Source organism: Hibiscus syriacus, unplaced genomic scaffold (assembly GCF_006381635.1).
Source record: "Hibiscus syriacus cultivar Baekdansim isolate YM2019G1 unplaced genomic scaffold, ASM638163v2 tig00112674_pilon, whole genome shotgun sequence".
NCBI lineage: Eukaryota > Viridiplantae > Streptophyta > Magnoliopsida > Malvales > Malvaceae > Hibiscus > Hibiscus syriacus.
This window is the reverse complement of record NW_024063380.1, coordinates 309,876-321,051: the sequence shown is the minus strand read 5'-3', so window position 1 is coordinate 321,051 and position 11,176 is coordinate 309,876.

Sequence of the window (11,176 nt, the reverse complement as noted above, 5' to 3'; positions counted from 1 at the left end):
ACCTTTTAGTTTCCCTCATCTCTGGTGACCTCCAACGAAGACCCCTATGACTCAGGTAACCAGATGAAACCCTCTTCATTTTTTCTCTTTCTTTACTAAGAAAAAAACTTGGTTGCTGTGATTTTTTGAAACTAAAAACTTTTTTCTTTTCGGTTGTGTTCCAAAAAAGAGTTATTTTTGTGATATATTCGAAACCTAAAAAATAGAAAGGAAAATCACCTTGAAACTTTGTTTTTGCCTTGTATTGCTTATAAAAAAATCGAGAACCAGAGATCCCCTGTACACTGTATTGTTGGAGGCTTGGTGGTGGCGTGCTGGAGCAGCAATCTCCCTTGCTTGGTGGCAGAGAACGGCAACAACTGGGTGGGTGATTGGGGATGATAAACTAGGGCTAGGGTTAGGCTCCAATTTGGGTTCGGGTTGGATTCTATTTTGGGTGTTGGTTTGGGTCTGATTGGGCCTGGTTGTGGTTTTAATTTGGGGTCTATTTGTAAATGGGTTTGAAATGAAAACAATGAAAAAATAGCAATTACAATATCTATCAGACTTCAAATCAATCTTATTTTATTATTATTCTCATAATAATAATAATTGGTTATGGATATTTAGAATAATTAACAATAATATTCAATGATATTAATATACAAAAGTATGCACATTATGATAGTAATAAATCTAATAATCAAAATATCATGTCCATATAATGGGAATAGGGAACTATTGCTAACATATGCTTCCGTCTTGCAAGAGCCAGTGTCATAATGGTTTGAACACACCCACTTTGCTTCTAGTGACAACCGAGTGACAAATGGAACTAGAACGACATTGTGCCTCCATCAAAGGCCTAGGATTCATAGTTGGAGCTATTGGTTGAACCATATGTGCAATACTTCGTGGACTAGATTCATGGAAGTCTCCCTTAACCTCATGTTATGCGGACAAGGAGGACTATATGAGTCGCTACAACGTGAGTCATTCTCATACAAGAGCTCAATATCGTGAGTATTACTAGGAACGTAGCTTTGACCAGGGTCACGGGACGTATCTCCTTGCAGCGAGAAATCCTTATGTACCCATTCATAATCAGGAACAACAAACAGGGAAGCACTTTTCGATGTAGGCAACGTAGAACCTTGGCTGGAATCACATTTTTCAGCAAATGGGAACACTTGTTCATCAAACACTACATGTCTAGATATGTACAACCTCTCATCCAGTGCCAAACATTGACAACCACGATACTGAATGTTATAACTAGGGGTATTCAAAAATACCTGACTCAATTGACTCTATCTATTGACCTACTGACCCAAACCCTAAAAAATTGTGTAGTTCTTTAAAACAATTACTCGGTCGAGCTGGAAACCTAACCCGTGATTTTCTCGGGTAGTTGGGGCGGGTCTAGGCTAAAATAATTTATAACCGGGTACCCGACCTGACCCGATAGTTTTAATATATGTATCAATTTTAAATTATATTTTTATTTTTATTCCCTTAATATTTTTACCTTAAAAATAAATTTAGATCCCTAAATTCTTTCTAAGTTTGTTTTATTTACTTTTAAGCATTAAAGTTTTCAAAAATATTTTTATTAATTTTTCAATATGAGATTTGAAGGAGAAATCACGATCGATATTAATATTTTTAATGTTTTATGTTGAATATGTATTTTGATATAACATTAAATTATAAAATTAATTTTGAACTCAATCGAATTTGTCAAAATTTTATAAAAAAAATAATTCAAAGTCCAAATTAACTTGAAAAATATGTTTTAAACGTTTTCCAACTTAGTCAAACCTTTTCCAAAATATACTCGATCGTTTCGTGCATTAAAGTTGTGTTTTCAAGCTTTTTTGGCTCAAAGGATTGATCTCTTGGTACATGGATCGATCCCTTTGACCAAAGGATCGATCCCCTTGTAAAAGGATCAATCCCTTGGATTCCAGAAAGTTTGGGATCGATCCATTCACAAAAGGATCGATTCCTCGAGGAAAAGGATCGATCTCTTCCCTTAAAGGATCGATTCATTTCTTGCAATGGTTGAATTATTTGAAACAAGATTGAACATTTTCACAAAATGATCGATCCCTTGTGCATTAAATGTTATTTTTTGTTGTAGCTATAATGATCCCCAACGACTCCAAACGGCTAGAATTGATAGAGAATGTATAAATTGAAGGTCAAAGCATCCCAAGGTCAATAAGAACCATATTGAACAAATATATTAACATCAACAAAGTCCTTTGTGCTTAATTTCTCAATCTTTTCATTGTAACACACTTGTGAGCTTTATTGTTTAATTTTCTCAAGTGTGATTTAGGTGAGAGCTTATCATTTGCAAACACATTTGCCTTGTGAGGTTTTTTTTTTTTTTTTGATAAATTTGTAATTACTCTTTGGAAAAGTGTGTATTCAATGTTTTAGGGTATAAACCTTGAAGTGTTTGCAAGGTTACACCTTGTCATTAAAGGTAAACAAACCTAGTGGATTTGAGAAATCTTTAGTGTGGAAGATAAAGTAGTGGATGTAGACTTAGTTGAGAAGTCGAACCACTCTAAATCGTTGTGCAATAATTTTATTTTTCTATTACTTCCACCAAATCCTTTGAAAAACCAATTCACCCCTCTCTTGGTGTATTTCGGTTTATTGATAAAGCTAACATTTTCTTTCGGAAATACACTTTAATATATATATATCCTTAAAACTAACTTCAAATCACTCATTTATGTATATGAATGATGTATTATGAACTTTTAAATTTTGTGTATTTCCTAGTGATATTTTTAAAAATTTTAGATTTAAAAAAATAAAAAAAAATATTAATCGGGTACCTGATACCTAATTTTACGAGTACCTAGATTTTATGGGTACCCATTAGCGGGTACTCCATTAGCGGGTACTCATAGTCACGGGCCTGGACACAAGTCGACAATGTACTACCTAAGGAATCGGGTACCCAAAAGCCTGATGAGCATCACTAGTTGTAACCAAGAAACACATATGACTAAGACCTAATGTGATTTGAAGATAAAGCTATGTATTATCTGACTCTTATCCTTTAGAAGATAAAGCTATCTATGTCGACTATATGGATAAAAAAGGAAATATAGTATTTGAAACCATTGAAAGTAACATGAGGCAACCCCCATAAGTTTGTAAAGATAAGTTGAAACAATTTAGAGTAAACAATTTAAGATATTTTGAAAGGTAATTTATGATTTTTCTCATTTGACAATCAATGCACAACTGTGACTTTGTTTTATTAACATCACATATAGCCAAATCATTAAAATTAGATTTCAAAATAAGCAACATATCACGAGTCAGATGACCCTGTAAGTAGTGCCAAATGTCAAACAAAACACCCGAACCAGCTGCAACATTAACTTCAAGCGAGTAGATTTTTCATCAACTTACACGAACCAAACTCATATAGGCCACTAGTCTCTTTTCCTTTTAGCAAAACCACCCCTTGTCTTCATCACGAACAATACAACTATGAGCATTGAATTTCAAGCATTCTCGATTATCTCTAGCAAGCTTGGAAATCGAAATAAGATTTTAAGTAATTTGAGGCACATGAAGAAAATTAGACAACTTCAAAGAGAGATAATATGAAACTAAGGAAAATTGCCCAACCCTAGCAATTGGAAGGGTCGAGCCATTACCAATAATTAGCTTATGAGAACCGTTATAGTCTGATGCATCTGTCACCTCATACTCATCGACAGTTACGTGATGAGTGACTCCAGAATCAACAAATCAAGCACTAGACCCAACAGAAGTCCCACGCCCAGGCTATTGACCATGACTATTTCCATGTGAAGGCCTTGACTTAGCCAAGGAATGACCTGTAGAGGAGCATCCACGTCCATCAACATCAATGTTATAATGGCACATATTAATTGATGACATCTTATCACTTTGAGACCCCTTGATATTAGTAGTCAAGACTCTTGGTAAGGACTAATCAAAACGATACCAACAATGGTCAACAAGGTGCTCATTTTGAATAGAAAAATTTATTATATTTTGCTAACCGTAAATGGTTAACCATTATTAACAATTCGGTTACAGATTAATCAATTGCAATTCTTTTTTCAAACACAACACAACACAACATGAAAGTTTCAAAGTTTCATAGTTTCATAAAATAGATCATGGCAGTGTTTCAAAATTGAGTGCATCTCTTCCTTAGGAACAAATCAACGAATGATGTTGTCATTGCAAACTTTGAATAAATAGGGCGCATTCCAATGATATTTCGTTATGTAGGGGAGGAATCGCTTCTTTCGATGGCCAATCATTCCTAAACGAGTTCGTCCAAAAATAAGGTAATTGACAATATCTGCATACCAGGGTGTTGTACTGTGAGCAAACAACTTTTCATCAGGAAATGCATCGACAATAAGTACTACAGTTCCATCTCTACTGCCATCTTCTAATCTTGACAAGTGATATGCTACTTGGTTCTCAAAACCTTTGTGGTCTTTGATTTCAAGATCGAACTCTTTTAATAAGAGAATCTGCCATATTAAATGTGGTTTGGCATCTTTTTTTTGCAAAGCGATACCACAAAGCAGCATGGTCAGTGTAAGTTGTAATCTTTGTGCCCATAAGGTAACTGTAAAACTTATCGAAAGAAAATATAATGACAAGAAGTTCTTTCTCAGTAGTCGCGTAATTTATCTGAGCTTCTGTAAGAGTTCTACTTGTGTAGTGAATTGCATGAAAAAAAAACCTTCATTTCTTTTGTCCTAAAATTGTTCCCTCAACAACATCACTAGCATCGTATATTAATTCAAAGGGTTGCGACCAAACTAATGCAACGACAATAGGTGCATTGGCAAGTTTGTGTTTAACTTGATTGAACGCATCCAGACATGCATCGTCAAAATGAACTTTTTATTTTGTTCCAACAACGAACAAAAAGGCTTTGCTATGTTAGAGAAGTCTTGGATAAAACGATGGTAGAATCCGACATGACCAAGAAAACTCCTAATTGCTTTCACAATTTTAGGTGGAATCAATTTTTGAATAATTTCCACCTTAGCCTTATCCACCTCGATACCCTTGTTTGAAATTCAATGGCCTAAAATAATGCCTTTAGTAGCCATGAAATGACATTTTTCTCAATTGAGAACTAAATGTGTCCTCACATCGATGGAGAAATTGGTCCAAATTGTCAACGCAGTGATCAAATCATCACCGAACGTTGAAAAATCATCCATAAAATTTTCCAATGATTCTTTCAACTATTTGAGAAAATAGACATCATGCACCGTTGGAATGTTGTTAGAACATTACATAAGCCAAAAGGCATTATTCGAAAGGTCAAAGTACCAAAAGGACATTTGAATGTTGTATTCTCTTGATCTTCAGGGGTAATTGCAACCTGATTGTAACCATAATATCCATCCAAGAAATAGTAGTAAGCTTGCTGTGGCTGCGAAGAACATTGTTGTTGTGAAGAGAATTGTGGTTGTGCAGGGTACTATGATTGCGAAGATAATTGTGGCTGTAAAGAGTATTGTTAGTTATAAGCTTGCTGTGGGCGGGTGTAATTTCTTGACTTCTGATTGTAGCAGTTCGACATGGGGTTACTTCCATAATGAAATATGGCAGCATTCTGACCAAATTTCGACTGCCCATTATTCTTAACAGCATTATCATAGGAACTTCCGTAGGAAGGGTTCCTAAGGTTGTTGACATAACAAGCATTTTCAGAATGTTGGGGACAATCTTTATAGCTATGATTGTCACTATAGATTTCGCAACTAAATACAAGAATATCAATCTATTTTGAAACTTGAATCGATACGACCTCACTTTGCCCTTGCATATTTTTAATCAGGTTTGTCAACGTAGATACTTGAGCACTAAGACACTACAGCAAAACTGATATGTAGCGGCGTTTTTAGCGGCGTTTGGAGAAGAAACGCCACAAAAGTTAAACATATAACAGCGTTTCCAATCGTAGCGCCATAATTGATACTTTAGCGGCGTTTTTAGTACAAACGCTACAATAGAGTTGACATATAGCGGCGTTTTTACAAAAAAATGCCGCAATAGGGTGGTAAATTAGCGGCGTTTATACCACAAACGCCACAATAGAGTATAAATTTTGCGGCGATTGAGCCAAAACGCCGCAATAGAGTGGTAAATTGTGGCGTTTATACCACAAACGCCGCAATATATTACACATATAGTGTCGTTTATTCCTCAAACGCCGCAATAGTGATAATCAATAGTGGTGTTTTTAGACAAACGCCATAATAGTGTTAATCAATAATGGCGTTTTTAGAAAAACGCCGCAATAGTGATAATCAATAGTGGCGTTTTTAACAAACGCCAGAATAGTGTAATCAATAGTGGCGTTTTTTTGTATAAACGCCGCAAAATGTTAAATATATAGTCCTCATTTCTCTTACCCGAACCCTAAAATCATTTAAACTCTTCTTCCCTCAAAGATTCTTCTCTGGTACAACAACAACTCTCAAACGATTTCAAGTGACGTCGTCATTTGTATGTCCCGACGACCAAATTGGGCCTCTCACCGACGTACTATAACACAATTGCACGGTTTGATCCATATAGAGTTTACAAGGACGAAAAACTTAACGATGCGTCGTCAAACAAAGAAAACAACTTTCCTACATCCTTTCCCCACGAATGACCAAAACTAAATTCTACTGAACAATATAGCGAAGACTGTTTATACATAGCTTTAATGTTTCTAAATTGTAATGTATTATGTTGTTAAGCATTTTTATGCATACCTTATGTCTTAATTCAAATGTATGGTTGTTGTTACTTATATAAAGCTACATATATCAGTGAATTTAGTAGATGTAGAGCAGAAATGATTAGTTGTAAAATGAACTAATATTATGTAAATTAAATGTTATTAGCGACGTTTTTGATAGATTTACTTTTGCGGTATTTGTATCCAAAAATGCCGATAAAGAATAATATTTTAGTGGCGTTTTTGGATACAAACGCCGCAATAGAGTTGTTATTAGGTGGCTTTTTTAATCACCTCAATAGAATAGTTCCTTAGTGGCGTTTTCGTAAAAAAATGCAGCAATAAAATAGTTCCTTTGCGGCGTTTTTATTAAAAACGCCGCAATATTCTGATATATAGTGGCATTTGTATAAAAACGCCAGTATTGACATGTACAAACGCGGCGTTTATGTTAAAAGCGCAGCCATTACATGATACAGTAGCGGCGTTTGTATAAACAAACGCCGCAATAGTTAAACAATTTAATACCCATCATTCCAAATCCCTAATTTCGTACCCATTTACTGAATATCGTTCATAACATTCTCTACCAGCGCAAACTTCTCCACCAGTGCAACCACCACCAGCGCAGCCTCACGTTGTCGTTGACCTTGCGTCCTTGACAACCCTTCTCCAATTTGCGTCCTACCAAAAGTTTCTCCACCAACGCAGCCTCAGAATCGAAACGGTTAGTCAACCTTGAACCATCGATCGACCGAATTAAGGGTTGATTGATTTTTATTTGTTTCAAATTTTATGACAATTGAGTTTTGTAGTTGGAGATTGAATACCTGCATTTGTTCAAAAAAAATTATTCTTGCCCTCGTTCAAAACATATTAGGTTTCTTGTAAATTCAAAAACTTTACAAATGTAAGAAAACAACTGAAAATTACAGAATAATTCTAATATTTCAAGTTCAAAACTTCACAAAAACATGAAGTTACAGAGAATAAAACAGAGATATTAGTAACATCAGCAGTAAAAGTAGTTAATGTTCAGCAAAAGTTTCTACAATTAAACATTGTTACTGTTAGCATGAAAAAACCACAGGAGTATACACAATTTGAAAGGAAATGTACAGATAAAAATTTGATGACATCACTGAAATCATTAAATAAATAAAATGGCGTTTCTTTAAAAACAAAGAGAGAAGATCAAACCTTTGCCTCACTTTAGCATGTTGAACCAGTTTCATTATATGTTGTGAATTGTGTACAAAGAATTCAGCCGTGTGTGGAGGGGGTCTAAATCCCCAATCTGAAACTTGGATAAAAGCTTGGTAAGTGACATGTACCTTAGGAGTATGGAGTAATGTGGTAGATAAGTATAGGACTTAAGTGTTATATTGTATAAATTGTAGTTTGCACAATGTTATATTTTAGTGTCAAGTATTCTATTTAAAATTTAGAGTTTATGATTTTAGGGTTAAGGTTTAAATTTTAGGTTTTAGAATTTAAAGTTTTATATTGTAGTGTTTAGCATTAAAATAGACATATTATATAAATTATTTGTTACACAATATGTATATCAAATACTTTCTCTAAATTAAGACTCGATATGTCACTCAAATACAAAAAAAAATCAAATTTATTCAGTAAGAGTCTTTAGAATTTATTTAGCAATCTCAGTTAGAAATTGAGAAATCTTGTTAACTAGAAATCTTTGTACGGAAGAAGGAAAAGAGGGGTGGGGGTGAGAATCTGGAGCCTAGACAGTGAGAGCCTATATCGTGTTTGTATATGATCTAATTACTTTTCAATCTCAATACTTTTAAAAGCTCTTATTGAATTGTTGAGTGGAATGTAATGTTTGTGTTAATTCAAATCAGTATAAAAGTCTAGTCTCCATAATGGTCCGTTCATATGTTCTATTTTTGTTAACATTTATGTAATTATCTGTTTCTTTTTACCTTTTTAACTTGCGGTTGGGTTGATAAAAGCGTGTGTCTTGATTAGTTATTCATTGGTTTGGTATGCTTCAGTTTGTATTATACACTTTTGAAGCAACGAAAATAAGGTAGAAGTATTTCTACTTTGTGTAATGTGGTACTATATAAAAGCCATTAACTTTTCTAACCTGCTTATAAAAAATATTTCTTCCTAATTTATATAGGAGATCTTCTTGTCCAGTTTAAGTGCTTTGTAGCCTGAACTTTGCATTACTGCAGCATATGGGAATATTTACCCACCAAGTTTTTCAACATTCCACCATTAGGTTAGTCCATGATATTTTTGTTAATGGATTTGGAGTTTAATGTTTCTGCTTGTTTTCCATGTCTATGTTTGTGCTTGTCTAATGTTTATTCTCCAGTCAACAAACACTGCAACTATTTTTTCTTTGAATGTATAGTAGTAATGTTATCTTTATTGATTCAACTTTCCATAAATGCTAGACTTCTAGTTTCTTTCATAAAAGATTGTTTCTAGTTTTGTTGACTTGAACTTGTGAAGCATCTACCACTTAGCAGGGAGGTTTTTCATTGTAGTTGGTGTCTTAACTATGCCAACTATATGTAATGTCAGATATTTGCATTATTAAAAATCTTTTGGTATTAAGAACAATGATATTGTTAAGGATAAAGGATGTGCTATCTTACTTGAGAAGTTGCAACGCATCCTTCTGTCTTCTCAGGAACAGTCAACAAACACCCAAGTCTACTGCCTTTGTACCGTCGTGCTGCCCTGTTCAAAGATCACTTCAGGTTCCTCGCTATAAATTTCATTGTAATTATGAGTGCATATAATATTTGTCATGGAAGTTTATCAATATTTCTCTTGTCATGGAAGTTTATATTTTCTTGATTACATTTGATACCTTGGCAGTACTTAAGACACTTATACAAACCTATGTTCAATGTTAGTTTATGATTTGATCATCAATAGAAGTACGTTAAAGTTTAATTTTTCCTAGAAATGTTGTTTGGGAATTTGCTTTGATTTTAGTAGAGGAGACATTGGGAGATAAAGACAAAACGACTGTAGCATCCATTGAATTCCTCGCAATACCTCTCATCATTTGCAAATTACTTGCTAACTCTTAGGCATTTTCCTTATTATTATGTCAAACAAGACAATAATGAATCAATCAAGTGATCAATCTAAATTAGTAGGATACTTTATTTTACATATTGTTTCTTGCATGAATATAGGGCTTTGATGGAGGAGATGCTTGAGTGTATGTGTGGGGAGAGATTTGGGGGTTCATTATGTGAATTTTTAAATTGAATTCTTCATGTTATAAATTACTTTAAATTGAAATATTGAAAAGTTGTCGAGTCAGAAAAAGATGCTAAATAAGTTTAAGATTTAAGTCTAACATAAACCAGAAATTACAATATTCCTCTAGTGTCAATTTATTATGATGTGAAATTAAATGTAATGCTTCTGTTTAGGTTCTAAATTTATCTATAATATTAGCAATTAACATTTGAATTTGAATTAAATTGGAAGTACTGAAGAGCCAAATGGAGAAGCGGCAAAGTTTTACAAGTTGCTGAATGAAATGAATGAACAACTTTATGAGGGATCAAAGTTTTCAAAGCTAATAAGAACTTTGGTTTCAAGTTTAAACAAAAAAAAACCCATTGATTTAAGTTGAATAGCTAATATAACATGGTGTTTAATTTTTTTCCATTCCACAGGATATATACTACAAATTAGAGACAATAACATTTATATTTCGTTCTAAGTTCTTAATGCCTCTCTCTGTAACAAAGAAACATGAGTCTGTTTAGATGTAAATGCTACATTTCGATGAAACATGTGTAAATATTTAGTTCTATAGTATGCAGTTGTATATAATTCTCGTTATAATTTTTATAAATTAACTGAGATACATTTGCTCCCATACATTTAGTTCAATTTAAAAGTTGTATAATTTACGAGTGATTAATTTTATACTATGCAAATATTATATGCACTAATATGATAATTTAATGCTTCTGTTTAGGTTCTAATTTTATCTATATTATTAGCAATTAACATTTGAAATTGAAACTCCAGAAATACAAAATGGATAAGAGTTGGATGGATTTCTCAAGGGTAAGCGTCGAATATCGAAATGGAGTCGAAAACTTTCTAAATTTAGCTTTTCTGAATGCAAGCCAAGAAAATATGATTCTTTGCCCTTGTATGAATTGTGTGAACATTAATTGGCACATTCGTGAAGTTGTGTACGAGCATCTAGTAATTTTGGATTTGTTCGGGGTATAGAAAATGGATCTTTCATGGAGAGATTGTATCAGATAGATCTGCTTCCACGAGTTACTCGACTTATCGTGCTCCTTCTCCCATCCAACTTTTAGAGAAGATGACATGGAAGGGATGTTACGAGATGCATTTAATATGCACAATCATTAGTTGTATGATACAGAAAATTATTGTCAGGAT